A 17,964-nucleotide genomic window follows, 5' to 3' on the forward strand; every position below is an offset into this window, starting at 1 on the left:
CTTCCTCTCGCTGTATTCCAACAACTCTTTAAGGCAATAATAGGAATAGAGAAATAACCAAAAAGTAACATTATTTAGAAATAGGTGAGGGAAAAGGTAGGAATATAAAATAGTATGAAAAATTGGACGAGTTTTTGCATGTCATGAATTTCTACATAGAAGGAACAGCCACCAGTTTTGTTCTAAGCTCCACAGCAAACAATGCAAAAGTGACACAATTGAACATCCATAGTATAAAGACAAACTGCTTAGCATAACTGGTTAGTGCGGTAGGAAGCATAGGTACAAACATTTGGTAAGTCCAACAAATGATTCACTTCCTCCATTGGGATTTACATACTTGAGAGGTACCTTTTGTCAGCTATGACAGGCATTTAACCAAGTATCAAAATAAACTGATCTAAGAACCAGACCATCCAATTGCTGGATGATAAAGAAAAGCATAATTATTCCCTACTCTGAGAACAGAAAGTACTCACTCCTAAGTGCTCTCATAAGGAGAATTAATACATAATACAGCATTATAACAACAAGAAGCCGCCACTTAATGAGTAGGCAGTCTGCTCGAGGCTCTATGATCTGCCCTCTACATACATTCTGTCATCAATTAAATCTTCATTCTAGTTGCTGGATGAATTTAAAACAGCCATTTCTTGCTTACAGAGCCCCTCAGCGCAACTCAATGGCATCAGGCCAAAGCCCAACTCAGTAAAAGCAGTTCTGCACAGTCTGGGGACACAGCTCTCTAAAGATATGGCTTAATTGTTGTCTAAACTTAGAGCAAAATTGTGGTAGGTCAGCTACTTGTATCAGAATAGCCTGGAGTGTGTATTAAAAATGCACATTCTGGAGCCCTCTCCATACTCACTGAATCGGAATCCTGGGGGTCATGTCCAGCAGACAGCATTTTTTTTTATTTAATTTTTATCGAGTTGATAGGTTACAATCTTGTGAAATTTCAGTTGTACATTATTGTTTGTCAGTCGCGTTGTAGGTGCACCCCTTCACCCTTTGTGCCCACCCCCCACCCCCACTTTCCCCCATAGCCACTAATCTCTTCTCTTTGTCTGGATTTTTAAATTCCTCATATGAGTGGAGTGATACAGAGATTGTCCTTCTCTATCTGGCTTATTTCACTTAACATAATTCCCTCAAGGTCCATCCACGTTGTTGTGAATGGGACGATTTTGTTCTTTTTTACGGCTGAGTAGTATTCCATTGTGTGTATATACCACATCTTCTTTATCCAATCATCTGTTGATGGGCACTTAGCTTGCTTCCACGTCTTGGTGACTGTAAATAATGCTGCAGTGAACATTGGGGTGCATGGGACTTTTGGAATTGCTGACTTCAAGCTCTCTGGATAGATACCCAGTAGTGGGATAGCTGGATCATATGGTAGTTCTATTTTTAATTTTTTGAGGAGTCTCCATACTGTTTTCCATAGTGGCTGCGCCAGTTTGCATTCCCACCAGCAGTGTATGAGGGCTCCTTTTTCTCCACAACATCTCCAACATTTGTTACTATTTGTTTTAGTTATTTTTGTCATTCTAACAGGTGTAAGGTGATATCTTAGTGTAGTTTTGATTTGCATTTCCCTGATGATCAGCAATGACAATCACCTTTTCATGTGCCTATTGGCCATCCGTATGTCTTCTTTGGAGAAATGTCTGTTCATGCAGCAGACAGCATTTTGAACATGCACACAGGTGACTCTTCAGCACCCTCGGCTCCAGAAGCGCTGCCCGACGGCTTCTCCAGCAGTAGTCTCCAAATATTCTGACTGCCCACACAGTAAGAAACTTTGGGGGCATATTTTCTCAGTTTAGTATTGGGGTTACGTACAAATTATATATGAGTACTAGTTTACCAATATATTATATACATTTTAAAGGATACAAAGATTTTAAAAGGAAAAGGTTTTAAACAATTATTATGTAATAATAGCTTAGTAAGAGCAAAGTGATAGAACAAGCTTCATTATTTTTGAAAATTTACTCACCCAGGAATTCTATAATCGTTAGGCAAATACCAGCAAATTAATAAGATTTTCTAGTGTTAATGTGATTTTCCCTCATGAATGTGATTTCTAATTCATTAAAAAGCTTTGAGATGCATGTTTGTAAATAATCAAAGAAAATGTCCAAATGTTCACTTCACAGAATTGTAAATGTTTAATTAAAATTTTTGTTGTGAAATATATCATATAAATAAGAGAGTGTGTGAAGATAAAGAATTATAATAAACTGAGCACTCATGTACCAACCACATAGGTCACAAAACAGAATATTACTAGTATCTTGAAACCTCCTTGTGTGGCCCTCCCCAATCAAATTTACGCACGCAACCCTCCTTAAGGTATCCATTATCTTATTAATCATTCATCTGTCTTTCCTTGTAATTTTACCACCTATATATGTATCCCCAAACAATATATTTCTTCGTTTCTCCTTTGTTCAAACTTTGTGTATAAAATAGACCATACTGTACTTACTGACTTGCTTTTTTCACTCAACACCACCATTCTGAAATTCATCCATGCTAATGTGTCTAGTTCCAGCTCATTTATCTTTACTTCCGTATACTACTCCATTATAGGAATAATCCACAATTTATTTACCATTCTATTAGAGAAGAACATTTGAATTGCATCCGGGTTTCTTTTTTATTATTATTACAAACAGGGGTACCATGCACATTTTTGTTTTTCAAGGCCTATATCCAGGAACGGATTTGCTGCGTCATGGGGGTGGTCGACTTTACAAAGTAATGCCAACAGTTTTCCAGAGAGTTTCTATCCATTTGCTCTCTTAACAAAAGCGCGTGAGTGTTGCCATTGCCCTGCCTCCTTGCCCACACTCTACAAACCAGCTTTGTAAAGCTTTTTTATTTTTGCCAATCTGTTGAATGTGAAACAGTATCTCATGTTTTTAATTTAAATTTTCTAGATTATTAAGCTTAAGTATCTTTACATAGATTTATGAGTCATTTTTGTTTCTTCTTCTGTGCCATCTATGTCTTTTGCTCATTTTTATAATAAATTATCATTCTTATTGATTCATTGAATTCTTTTATATTCTTCACTTGAATCTGTATGATTATATACGTTGAAAATATCTTCTCCCAATCCATGACCTGTTTTTACTCTCTATTTTCTTGTAAGGAATACACATTCTTAATTTTAATATAGTTGATTTATCAATCAATGGTTAGTGGTGTCTGTGTATTTTAAGAAATCCTTTCTTACCTCAAGTTCATAATGCCTGTCTCCTAAAAGTTTTAAAATTTAAGGTTTTATATTTGTCTTCAATCTACAAGGACTGATTTTTGTGTGAGATTGGAATATAGTTCACTTTTTCTTTCCATTTGGTAGCAAATGGCCCATGCACCATTTATAGAATTATCCTTTCTCCACTGTTTGCAAAGCCTGCTTTATATGCATGGATTATTTCTGAGTTCTCTATTTTATCCATTGGCCTATTTCCTTATTCCTGCCCTAAAACCACACTGTCTTAATTACTGTAGCTTTACAATAAATCTTGATACCTAGAAGGACACATTCTTCTCTTTTTTTTCTTTCTATCAAGAGTGACTTGGCTATTCTTAGGCATTTGTTCTTCCATAGAAATCTCAGCATAAGTAATTCACTCTTCCATATAAATTCATACAAACAAAATTTATAGATGTCTCAAAACAAAACACAAAAAACCTATTGGGTTTTGATTGGGATTCCATTGGCTACAAAGATCCATTTTAGAACTGACATCTTTTTAAAGATTTTTATTTTTTCCTTTTTCTCCCCAAAGCCCCCCGGTACATAGTTGTGTATTCTTCGTTGTGGGTTCCTCTAGTTGTGGCATGTGGGACGCTGCCTCAGCGTGGTCCGACGAGCAGTGCCATGTCCGCACCCAGGATTCGAACCGACGAAACACTGGGCCGCCTGCAGCGGAGCGCGCGAACTTAACCACTCGGCCACGGGGCCAGCCCCAGAACTGACATCTTTATAACACTGAGATTTCTCACCCGTGAAATTAGTATTCCCTATTTATCTAGATTTTTAATATCTTTCCAAATATTTGCAATTTTTTTCTTCCCAAGGTTTCATCTATCTTTAAAAAATTCCTAGGCATTTTGTTGTTGTTGTTAATGAAAATGGTATTTGTTTCTGAATACATTTTCTAACTGTTGCTGATGTGTTGAAATACAATTGCTTTTTATATATTGAGTTTCTCTCTAGTAATCTCAATAAGCTCTCTAAATAATTCTAATAATTTATCTGTAGAGTCTTTGGGTTTTCTCTATACACAATCATATAATCTGAAAATAATAACAATTTTGTTTTTTACAATTCTTATATCTTTACTTTTCTTGTCTTAACTGTGTTGGGCAGGATGTCAGGGACACTCTGATAGGAGCGATGGCAGGTGCATTTGTCTTGATCCTGATCACAAATGAAAACTTTCACTGTGTCTCCCTTAAGTATGATCTTTGTTTTCAAACTTTTTGTGAATGCCCTTTATAGGTTTATAGAAGTTCTCTTATATTTTTACTTTGTTAAGAATTTTTATTATGACTGGATGCTGAATTTTCTCAAATGCTTTTCCAGCATCTATAGTGTTGAGCATGTGACTTTTTCTCCTGTAACTTACTAAGGCAGTGAATTGCTTAATTGATTTTCTAATATTATGCTAACCTTGCATTCCTGGGATAGATGCAATTTGCTTGTGAAATATTAACTTATTTGAACATTTTTGGATTGCTAATAATTAGTTTGCATTGGCCTACAGATTTTCTTTCTCATGCTGTCCACAGTGGAATTTCACACCAAAATTACGCTATCCTCATAAAATGAGTTCCAGAATATTTCCTATTTTAAAAAATTCTCTGCAATTGTTTTTGGAAAACTGGAATTATTTTTTCTTTTGATATTTTGTAGAACACAGGTAGCCCTAGAGTTTCTTTGTGGCACATTTTTAACCACTGATTCAATTCCCTTAATAGCTATGCAACTATTTTGTTTCTCTATTTCCTTGAGTCAGTTTTAATAAAACTGAGTTTTTGGGGCCGGCCCCATAGCCGAGTGGTTAAGTTCGCGCACTCTGCTTTGGTGGCCCACGGTTTCACCGGTTTGGATCCTGGGCGCAGACATGGCACCGCTTTCAGGCCATGCTGAGGTGGCGTCCCACGTGCCACAACTAGGACACACAACTAAAAATACACAACTATGTACTGTGGTGCTTTGGGGAGGAAAAAAAAAAACCTGAGTACGATCAGCTATATGTTTCTAGGGCTTTTTCCATTTTATTTAATTTTAAATGTTATTGGCACTAAGTTGATTATATCTGTTTGCTATTTTTTAAAAGTCTGCAACATTTAGGAGCTGGCCCCGTGGCCGAGTGGTTAAGTTCACGTGCTCCGCTGTAGGCGACCCAGTGTTTCGTTGGTTCGAATCCTGGGCGCGGACATGGCACTGCTCATCAAACCATGCTGAGGCAGCGTCCCACATGCCACAACTAGAAGGACCCACAATGAAGAATATACAACTATGTACCAGGGGGCTTTAGGGAGAAAAAGGAAAAAAATAAAATCTTTAAAAAAAAAAAGTCTGCAACATTTACAGTAATGTCCTGTTTTTAGTTCCTAATATTGATGATTTGAGCTTTCTCTATTTTTTTCTTAATCAGTCTTGGCAGAGCCTTGTCAATTTTATTGGCATTTCAAATCATCAAACTTTGGTTTTGTTAATCTTTTCTAATTATATCTATATGTTCTATTTTATTAGTTTTCACTTTTATTTTTATTACATTCTTTCTTTGACTTAATTTTGCTATTTTTTTCTAACTCCTCAAACGGTAGACTTAACTAATTGATTAGTCAATTGATTCTTTCTTTTTCTTTTATTTTTGGTGAGGAAGATTGGCCCTGAGCTAACAGATAACATCCGTTGCCAATGCTCCTCCCTTTTTTTTTTTTTTTTTTTTGCTTGACGAAGATTGTTGCTGAGCTAACATCTGTGCCAATCTTCCTGCATTTTGTATATGGGATGCCAGCACAGCATGGCTTGATGAGCAGTGTGTAGGTCCATGCACAGTATCTGAACCCACTAACCCTGGGCTGCCGAAGCAGAGCACACAAACTTAACTACTACGCCACCAGGTCAGCCCCCAATTCTTTCTTTTTTTAACATAAGCATTTAAGGCTATACATTTCTCTCTAAGAACTACTTTAGCCTGATCCTAAAATTTTTGATATGTATTATTTCTTATTATTACTCATTTAAAATATTTTCTACCCTGTACTTCAACATTTAGTGTTAAGTTTAGTGAAATCTTATAAGCTATACATAATACTGTATGACTCTCAAACCCACTTAAAACCGTACACGTATTTTCACAAATGGATGCTTAATTTCAATCTAATTTTTGTGTTGTGCTTATGCTTACAATGTTGTTATTGTATTTTATCTATGATTTCTTTGTAGGAATCTTTTTTAGCCATGTTCATTTGGAAACCATAAATTCCACTTAAATTAGTGCAAATTGCCCAAGTCACAATATGAGGACAGTGAACAAAGGAATGAAAGGACCACTGTCAAGCCTTTCACACTGTGATAGTCCCGCTCCCTCCTCAGAATACTCAGGTTCGGTACGTCACAGCTAACTGTTTGACTTACAAATCAAGTGAGGGTATCAGGGGCGTCAGTGTCACCTAACTTATTAATTATCAATACAGTTTGAATTGTTTCCTTTGTTAGCTAAAAATATCAACATAAACACAAGTTTAATGTTTTCTTCCCATCCCCCAGTGGATGTGGAGACCACTCATTGGAGCAGTAATTCTCCTCCATGCATGGAAATAGCAGGACATCATCTCCCAATGAGGACATATCAGTCTTCTAGGGGAAGAGACAATATGTTTGCAGAATAAAAAAGCATATTTAAGTATTATAATTACATATTTGGAAAACAACAAATTTTATGATATGAACTACACAAAAGATGAACATCTTGGCTGGTGGAAATTTGCAAAGGATGCAATGATTCTCAAGGGGAATGCACATCACAAACTCTGGGAGGGGTGACAGATTTTCATATTTATCACAGGAGGCCCTGGTGTTAAAAAGGTTAAAAAGCATCTTTCATCTTTGCTCTGTAAAGGTGTTTCCTCTCCATAGAACTGTTGAAAGACGCTGTGTGGTAGACATCTGGAGGTCAGCTAGGCTCTGCCGGCAAGCAGAAAAAGAACCATTACTTTTACATACAGTTGAGCTTAGAGTAAGTCCTATAATATACATTCTCAATACACACCAGCCATTATAAGTCCCTACTCCATCACAGTTCACAAATCTTCCACCCTCCTTTCTTTTTTCCACCTAAATTAAAAATTGGAGAAGGGTGTGAGGAAGCCAAGGACACAAGGACACACCAAGGGCCATGAGACCCTGGATCAAGAAATGGCTTTTATTTTTTAATATCTCCTTCTTCAAAATGGATGTATGGAAAATAATTTAAATTATTGGTGTTAGCAAATGTGTATGAGGTATGAAAAAAATCCTCTCATATGAAAAATACCGTATAGAGATACTTAAGTATATTTAAGTTTTGCAACCTCTTATTTTTCTAATTCAAGGCCCACCATCTAAAATGATGCTTGAATGATTCATTCCGGAAAAACATGATCTCATGCATTTTAATCACTCCTATCAAGTCTTTCAGAAGAAACATATCAATAAGCTGTTTACCAGCAAATATTGTAACCTACGGGATAGACCAGTCATTCTAATTACACTTTAGAGGGAACAGAAATTAAAACCATTTACAGGAACTTCTATTACTGCTCTTCCTGCTCAAGCATAGAAAACAAGAATTCCCCTTCCCACATCTGCTTGTACAACGGGTCATGCTTCCATGACTTGCCAGAAACTTCTCTTAGTTCTTGGAAGAGTAAATATAAAAAGACAGAACTGACTTTTAGATTCAATGACAAGATTCTTTTGATATATACAACCAAAAACCCATGAAATATTTCTTAGGTTGTCTTCTAGGTTAGAGCACCTTCTTTAAGAGTAGGTGTCATCTTCTTGAAGAAGTTTTCTTTGAGCCCAAAGATGGGGCAGGTGCCCACGTGGGTGCTCCCCAGCTTCTGGTCCTTAGATCTATTAGAGTGCTCATCACACTACAGTGCAATTGCTTGTTTCCTTGTCTGCTTCCCACCAAAATATGATCCTCCTCAAGCAGACACCATATAGTTAGCCTATTTTACTCTCAGTATTTAGCACAGTGTTTGCTTGGCCCATAGTCAGAATTCAATAAATACCTGTGAAATTAAACCTCAAAGTTTCAATAAGATTGTAGATTAATATACAGTAGCCCCTCCTTATCCAAGGGAGATATGTTCCAAGACCCCTAGTGGATGTCTGAAACCACAGATAATACCGAACCCTATATATTCTGGCTTTCTTCCTATACATACATACCTATGATAAAGTTTACTTTGTAAATTAGGCACAGTAAGAGATTAACAACAATAACTAATAATAAACTAGGACAATTACAACAATATACTGTAATAAGAGTTTCCATAGATCTTAGCAACCCCAATATATGATTTTTTTTTCCTTTCCTTATTAAGTGCGGAACTTTCACCTTTTCACTTAAAGGAAGCACTTTACAGCTTCTCTTTGGTATATCTGAACTGCCAGCATCACTGCTCTCAAGCTTTGGGGTCATTATTAAGTAAAATAAAGGTTACTTGAACACAAGCACTGCAATACTGCAACAGTTGACCTAATAACCAGGCTACTAAGTGACTACTGGTCAGGTAGGTATTCAGTGTGGATATGCTAGACAAAGGATGATTCACCTCCTAGGCGGGGTAGCCCAGGATGGCACAAGATTTCATCATGCTACTCAGAATAGTGCACAATTGGAAACTTATGGGTTATTTACTTTTGGAATTTTCCACTTAATATTTTCAGACCACAGTTGACCATTGATAACTGAAACTGCGGGAAACAAAACCATGGACAAGGGTAGACTACTGTAGATTGTTTTATCTAAAATAAATCCCTGATGTTATAGACTAACCAACCACTCCACTTACTCTCATCTCCTATAACAGAGGTCTTCAAAGTGGCCCAGACCAGCAGCATCAGCATCACCAGGCACTTGGTAGAAATGCACATGCTCAGACTCCACCCCAGACATCCCGAATCAGACACTCTGGGGGTGGGGCCCTGCAATCTGGGATGTAACAAGCCCTCCGAGTGATACTAACCTATTTTAAAGTTCACAAACCACCACACTAGAAGATTTTACTATCCAAACATGTATGTGCATTCACAAAGCAGATAATTTCCTAAACACATACACTGATGAAATCTCTAATTGAGCTCTAATTGCATAATGCAAAATGAGCACATTCTGGGCAATATGTTGATTTTGCACAAGGCATATGAAGGCTAGGTTGGACATTAGACTTAAATTTACATGCCCTCAGTGCCAATGTTGGCATTGAAATAGCATGGGAAAATAGTACAGGATTTCAAACTGTCTTCCTTGGATCCCTAGAACTCCTTACAATTTCTATAAGTACTGCTGCAGACAGAATAGATGGGACTACAGACTTCCCACCCTCCAGGGCAAATAGAGCATCTTCTGTTGGTCTCTGTTTTCTACATTGGGGTTCCTCTTGTGATTTTATGTGAATAAAGAATTCAATTTTGAAACCAAAAAGCTTTCAAAATTACTGGCACGGTGTCCTGAAGAGGTGGAAAAAGCTTTAAGCAATCGAGTGTGAGTCATAGTGATCTGTTCCAAGCAAGAGCATCCACCATGAGTGACAGATGATGCAACTGAAGCACGGAGGATAAGTAACTTGCCAGAGGATCACACAGCTATTACAGAGTGAAGTCAAATTCTATCCTACACAATCTGGCTACACAGACTATGCACTAAAAAGTTGTTTTTAGTTAAAGAGCTGAAATTTCCAAAGAATTTACTTTATATATGAATGTACCATATGTATGCTCGTATTCTGGGAGAAACGGGAGTGGCATTCTAGGCAGAATGCTGAGAACTGTCTTGCCACACAGCCCAAGTCCACCTTTGCACTAGAAGACAAAGATCCACCACTACAGACGGGTGGTTCCGTTCTGATGATTACAAATTATCCAAGTGCATGATTTCCAAATTTGGGAGATATTTTTAAAAACATGAATGTGCCCTTGAGAGTGTTTCCCACAGAAAAGAATCATTTATCAAGCATGTTATGGCAGCAAAAAGGCTGAGGACTGACCGTTGCTTTAGAGCGTATATATCGCAGTTGTGTGCTGATTTTAATTATCTACCAGCCAGAGGATGGCATGACCCAGCACAGAATTTTATGATTCTAAAATGTCTGAAAGCTTAGAGTCTTACAAAGAGGCAACAAATTAGGAGAGATTTTGTCGTATGAGTTGTGAAGTCATTTGTTGGAAAAGAAAAAAAAGGGCAAAAATAAAAAAGAGAGACGGGCTTCAAGTGCTCAGGGGGGTTGAATTTTCCAGTGCAAAATGTTCCTCAGTCATCTTTAACATAGCCGTCCAGGCCACCTTAATTCCTAATTAAGTTCCCAATTTTTTATGAATGAATCTTCAGGAACTTGGATATTATTTCTACTTCCTTTAATATATAAACAAAACTCTAGCCAAGCTGATATTTACACACAGTTCCTAGCCTTGTAGCTCACTTACAGAATCAGGATGTAAATCAAACTCATCATTTCCTTGCTGCCTTTTCTTCAACATCTCATTGCACAATAAAATATTTGGTTATTGGAAGATCTGCATCAATATTCTTTATATACAATATAAACAATCAGTTAGACCTCCTTCTCAGTATTTAAAACGCATTCAACAATATATTTTCAGTTTAAAAATCTAAGCTTAACCTGATCAAAAAATGGGCAGGGGAAATGAACAGACATTTCTCCAAAGAAGATATGCAGATGGCCAATAGACCCATGAAAAGATGCTCATCATCACTAATCATCAGGGAAATGCAAATCAAAACTACACTAGGATATCATCTTATACCTGTTAGAATGGCAAAAATAACCAAAACAAAAAGTGACAAATGTTGGAGAGGTTGCGGAGAAAAAGGAACTCTCATACAGGGTTGGAGGGAATGCAAACTGGTGCAGGCACTATGGAAAACAGTATGGAGATTTCTCAAAAAATTAAAAATAGAAATATCATATGACCCAGCCATCCCACTACTGGGTATCTATCCAAAGAACTTGAAATCACCAATTTCAAAAGTCCCATGCACCCCTGTGTTCATCGCAGCATTATTTACAAGAGCTAAGATGTGGAAGCAAGCTAAGTGCCCATCAACTGATGATTGGATAAAGAAGATATGGTATACATATATACAATGGAATACTACTCAGCCATAAAAAAAGGATAAAATTGTCCCATTCACAACAACATGGATGGACCTTGAGGGAATTATGTTAAGTGAAATAAGCCAGATAGAGAAAGATGAAATCTGTATGACTCCACTCATAGGTGGAAATTAAACCTATAGACAAAGAGAACTGATCCGTGGTTACCAGGGGAAAGGGGGGCGTGGGGCGAGGGCACAAAGGGTGAAGTGGTGCACCAACAACATGACGAACAATAATGTACAACTGAAATTTCACAAGGTTGTAAACTATCATAATCTTAATAAAAAGTTTCTTTAAAAAGTCTAAGCTTAAGACTATAAGGGTGATAGTAGTGAAAACAGCAGTGTAAGGACATCCAGAAATTCTCTACTCTATAAAACCAATGAGAACACTGGCAAAAGTTGTCATAATCAACTTTTCAGAACTCTGGAAATTAATCAAAAGCTTGAAACAATTTGGGAACATTTTTTCCAAAAGAACACAACTAAATCTTGGTAAGAACATTGAGCTTTGTGGCATTTAACTTGCCCTATTCCCATCACCCCTTTAGCTCTGTGGTAGTTATGAAAAGCAATAGCCCACAATCACAGTTAAAACCAGCAGCCTGGCAACCACTAAAGGTAGCAGAAAGTAACACCAGTGGTGTTACTGCAAAACATAGTAGGATAACCACAAAGCTAGGGGTAAAAGAAAAAGCTGAGGAATAAGATATCTATATGGGGCTTTGAAATAGTCTGACTTATTCCTGGGAATCTAGAAGACCATGCGGATGCATGTGTGTGCAAGGCCATACAGGTTGTGTAGAAGCCCAGAGCTGTGCACACGCTCAGGAAAGACTGGAGAGCATCCTAAGTCCTCATGTCTGGCTAACCTTGAGGCTCTACTCACTCAGGAAGTGAAGGCTAAAATAGAGTTGAAACTACCTGGCTGAGTGTTGAACACATGCCTCAACACACACATAGAGCCTTTCTGCAAAGACTAGAGGACTTAATGGTTTCAGGCATCTAAGGAAATCTCTGTCTAATTATTGGCTCACCACTGAGCTAACCGAGCAGAGACAGCGGCCACACGTAAGAGATAATACAGACATTATAGAATTAGTTAAGAAAAAACACTAAGCAGACAAACAACAAGAACAACAAACCCTGAGGAGTCAGGAGAATCTGCTTTCCAGAATTGCTACTTTATATTATTTAAAATGTCCATTTTTTAACAACAACAAAAAATTACGTGATACATAAAGAAATAAAAGTATGACCTACACGCAAGAAAAAAAAAGCGGTCAATATGAACTGTCCCTGAGAAGCCAAGATGTTAGATGGCTTTACTAGACAAAGACCTTAAATCAGCTATTTTAAATATATTCAAATAAATAAAAACCAAGTGCAACCAACTAAAGAAAAGTATGAGAATGATTTCTCATCGAATAAAGAACTTCAGTAAAGATATAAAAAATGTTTTTAAAGAACCAAATAGAAATTCTTTTTTTTTCTGCTTTATCTCCCCAAATCCCCCTGGTACATAGTTGTATATTTTAGTTGTGGGTCCTTCTAGTTGTGGCATGTGGGATGCCACCTCAATGTGGCCTGACGAGTGGTGCCATGTCCACACCCAGGATTTGAACCGGCAAAACCCTTGGCTGCCACAGTGGAGCACACAAACTTAACCAGTCTGCCATGGGGCCAGTCCCCCAAATAGGAATTCTGAATCTGAAAAATACAATGACCAAAATGAAAAATTCACCAGAGCGGCTCAATAGTAGATTTGAGTAGGCAGAAGAAAGAACCAGTGCATTTCAATATCAGTCAATAGAGATTATCCAGTCTGAAGAACAGAAAGAATAAAGAATGAAGAGAAATAAAGAGCTTCAGAGACCTGCAGAACACCATCAAGTATGCTAAGATATGCATAATGGGAGTACCAGAAGGGAAGAAGAGAAAAAAAAGGACAGAAAGTGTATTTGAAGAAATAATGGACAAAAACTTCCCAAACTAATGAAAAACATTAACCTATATTATCCAAGGAGTTCTACAAACTCCAAGTAAGATGAAGTCAAACACAGCTACACATAGACACATCATAATCAAACTGTCAAAAGACAAAGGAAGGAATCTCGAAAGCAGTGAGAGAGAAGCAACTCATTACATACAAAGGATTCTTAATAAATTTATCAGTTGTATTCTCATAAGAAACCATGGAGGCCAAAGACAGCAGGATGACACATGCAAAGTGCTGAAAGAAAAAGACTGTCAACCAAGGATTATTTATCCAGCAAAACTATATTTCCAAAATGAAGGAAAAATTAAGATGTTCCCAGATAAACAAAAACTGAGAGAATCCAATGCTAATGGACCTGCCCTATAAGAAATACTAAAGGAGGTCCTTCAGGCTGAAATGAAAGGACATCAGACAGTAACCCAAATCCACATGAAGAAATAAAGAGTATCAGTAAAGGTAACTATATAAATAAATATAAAAGTTTGCTTGCAACTATTTTTTCTCACATTTGATCTAAAAAACAAATCAATAATTTTAGATCTGTGTTGGTGGGCATACAATATATAAAGATGTACTTTGTAAGACAATAATAGCACAAAAGAGGCAGAAGGGAATGAAGTTATATAGGAGTAAATGCTTTGTAAATTATTAAGTTAGTATTAATTTAAACTGAATTGTTATAAGATATGAATTGTAATTCCCAAAGCAACCAGTAAGAACATAAGTCAAAAGATACAATAACATAAGTTTCAAGAGAATTAAAATGGTACACTAGAAAGTATTTAACACAAAAGAAGCCAGTAATGAAGGAGTAGAGGAATGAAAATTACTTAAGACATATAGAAAACAATAGCAAAATGGTAGATGCAAAGTCTGTCTTAGTAATTACATTAAGTGTAAATGGATTAAACACTTCAAATAAAGGGCAGTGTGGATTAAAAAATCATGATCCAAATATATAGTATCTGCAACAGACACACTTTTGATTGAAAGACACAAATAGTTTAAAGAGAAAAAATGGAAAAAGATAAACCCTGCAAACAGTGACCACAAGAGAGTGGGAATGGCTAAACTAACATCAGACAAAATAGATTTAAAATGAAAATTGTTATTACAAAAAAGGACATTATCCAGTAATAAAAAGGTCAATCCATCAAAAAGATATAACAATTGTAAATCTATATGTACATGGTAACAAAGCCTTAAGACACAGGAAGCAAAAACTGAGAATTGAAGGGGAAATTCAACAATAGTCTTGTCAATATGAAAAATGGATAGAACAACTAGACCTACCAGACATCTGTAGAATACTCCACTAAACAACAGCAGAACACATATTCTTCTCAAGTGCACATGGAACCTTCTCCAGATAGACCGTATGTTAGGCCATAAAACAAGTCTCAATAAATTTAAAAGGATTGAAAGTACACAAAATATATTTTCCTATAAAAAAGAAATTAAATTAGAAATCAATACAGGAGAAAATTTGGAAAATTTATAAATATGTGGAAATTAAACAACACATCCTAAATAGCAAATTGGGGGGCCGGCCCCGTGGCCGAGTGGTTAAGTTCCCACACTCCGCTTCAGCAGCCCAGGGTTTTGCCAGTTTGGATCCTGGGCGTGGACACGGCACTGCTCATCAGGCCATGCTGAGGTGCTGTTGTACATGCCACAACTAGAGGGACCCACAACTAAAAATATACAACTATGTACCGGGGGGCTTTGGGGAGAAAAAGGAAAAATAAAATCTTTAGCAAATTGGTCAAAGAAGAAACCACAAGGTTAACTAAAAAACACTTTAAGATGAATGAAAATGAAAACACAACGTACCAAGACTTATGGGATGCTGTTAAACAGTGTTTAGAGGGAAATTCATAGCTGTAAACACCTATATTAAAAAAGAAGAAAGACCTCAAATCAATAACATGAACTTCCACATTAAGAAATAAGGAAAAAAAAAGATCATACCAAACCCAAAACAAGCAAGAGGAAGAAAATAACAAAAAAATAGATTAGAAATTAATGAAATGGAGAATAGAAAAATAATAGAGGAAGCTAATGAAAGCAAACATTGATTCTTTGAAAAGTTCATCAAAATTGACAAACTTTTAGCTAGACTGACCAATAAGAAAAGAGAGAAGTCACAAATTCTAAAACTGAGAGTAAGGTGAAGACATGATTATCAACCTTACAGAAATAAAAAGGATTGTAGGTGAGTACTATGGACAACTGTATGACAACAAATAAGGTAACTTAGATGAACTGGAAAATCTCCTAGAAAGACACACTTTCCAACTCATTTTATGAGGTCAGTGTTACCCTGCCATCAAAATTAGACAAAAATTTCACAAGAAAAAAACAAAACAAAACTACAGACCAATGTCCCTTATAAATACATATGCAAAAAATCCAAAAATCCTCAACAAAATACTAGCAAACTGAATTCTGCAACATATGAAAAGAACTATATACTATGACCAAGTGGGATTTATCCCAAGAATGCAAGGTTGGTTCAACATATAAAATCAATCAATTTGATAGATCACATTAAAAAAGGACAAAAACCAAACTATCATCTCAATAGATGCATAAAAAGCATTTGATAAATTCCAACTCCTTTTTATGATTTTGATTTTATGATTTTAGCTCCTTTGGAAAACATTCTGGCAGTTCCTCAAAATGTTAAATACAGAGTTACCATATGACCCAGCAATTCCACTCCTAGGTATAGATTCTATATATTGCACAGAATATGTACACAAAATGTACACAAAATTACTTGCTTTTTCTTTGTAACTTACCTGTAAAAGGTTTCCACTACTATCAAAAGAAGATGCATGTATATTAAGACTTCATTTCTCTAGATTTTCTTCTCTTATATTATTGCTATTGTCCTGAAATCTTTTTTGAGAAAATTCATCAAGTAACATTTTGCATATGGCTGACTGTGAACATATCTAAGCCCGTCTGTACATCTAAGCTTAAATGGAATTGGTCAAATGAGGGAACATTTCAGTTATGCCTTTTCTAAAAAAAAATAGTTTTCTTAGGGACTGTCAGCATGCTGTTGAAATGTGAAGTTGTAACTGCATGGACTATGGACAGTCAAAAATATACACACAAAGTTGTACTATTGCAGAAATGGGTTTATTATCCAGGTAGTCATATACTTTTGTACTGCTGGTGCTCTACTAGAAACATTTTCTTTTATTTTCACTTGTGTTTTAAACTTTGCTTAGCCACTTAAAGAAAATCTGTTTATGGCACAATTTTCCTCTAATCCATTTTGAGTTGTATTTTTGTTTTCCAATTCAAAAATTACAATTTACTCATAGAAAGATTATGTTTAACTTTGGAAGAAACTGCTAAACTGTCTTCCAAAGTAGCTGCACCATTTTGCATTCCCACCAGCAACCAAAGAGAGTTCCTGTTGCTCTGCGTCCTTGTCAGCAGTTCACATCACCATGGTTTCTGTTTGTTTTGAATCTTAGCCATTCTAATAGGTGTATGTGGTATCTTGTTTTAATCTGTAATTCCCTAATGACAAATGATGCTGAGCATCTTTTGATATGCTTACTTGCCATATGTGGATCGTCTTTATGAGATGTCTGCCCAGATCTTTTGCCTATTTTTAAATTGCTCTGTTTGTTTTCTTATGGTTGAGTTTTAAGAGTTGGACCTCATATTTTGAAACTTGAAACCCTGCCTGATCACCCCTTTCCCAAGGCATAAAGTGAGAAAGCACTGGCTGTAGCCTGGAGGGGCAAGCATAGTACATAGGAAGTGGAGATGGGGTAAGGATGCAGGAAATGCTTTGGTTAATATTTTAAAATATTATCCCACTCACATCTGGATTATCTGGGACTACAGGGGTAGGTCTGCTTCTCAATACCCTTTACTGATTTTTATTCATCTACCATTATCTTTAAGCTTCTTTCCCTGGCCCACACCCCGTCTCACCTTACCCAGCCTCCATGGGCAACCCCACCCTTTCCCACAGTCTCACCTATCACTTCCACACGACTGTCTCCAAATCTGCATCTCCTACAGAGCCAGAGACTGCACTCTACCTGAATGCCTGATTTATCCCCCCAACATCTTTGGGCACCCCGTACTCAATCTGTCCAAGATAAAACTATTCTGCTTCCTCTCTGGCCCTATCTATTCATCACACTCTCTAATTCTCTATATTCATATACCTCCACAACACATCCAGTGTCCCCCTTTTCCATTAATGCTATCACCAGCAGTAGCCAAATTCTGTCAATTCTTTCTTTAAAATTTAGCTCCGATTTCTTTCCTTTTCCATGGCCAATTACGCATTTACATCTCCCTGGAGTCGCTCCCCTTCCAGATTGCCCTCCACATGGAATTTTTTCTAAATAATATTGCTCTTCTGTTCAAACCTCCAGTGACCCGCTTGTTGATATAAAATAACATCAAAATCCCTAAACCCAGTGCTCAATGTCCTCCTTAGTCAGGTCATTATAACGGCACATCACATGAAGCACCTTCAGGAGCTGGCTCATCAAGGTA

The 17,964-nt window shown here is 36.7% G+C and overlaps 1 long non-coding RNA gene across 3 annotated transcripts in view; it reads right to left on the reverse strand.

Moving 5' to 3' along the window:
• Nucleotides 1-17,964, reverse strand: part of LOC124252233 (uncharacterized) — a 53,278-nt gene that overhangs the window by 19,071 nt on the left and 16,243 nt on the right. Inside the window, exon 1 of one of the 3 annotated variants that reach the window (XR_006891936.1) lies at nt 14,719-14,811. The exons of the other annotated variants lie outside the window; for them this stretch is intronic. This is a non-coding gene — a long non-coding RNA (uncharacterized LOC124252233). Of the gene's footprint in view, nt 1-14,718; nt 14,812-17,964 lie in introns of those variants that run through there. 3 annotated transcript variants of the gene reach the window in all.

This window comes from Equus quagga, chromosome 14, assembly GCF_021613505.1.
Source record: "Equus quagga isolate Etosha38 chromosome 14, UCLA_HA_Equagga_1.0, whole genome shotgun sequence".
Taxonomy (NCBI): domain Eukaryota; kingdom Metazoa; phylum Chordata; class Mammalia; order Perissodactyla; family Equidae; genus Equus; species Equus quagga.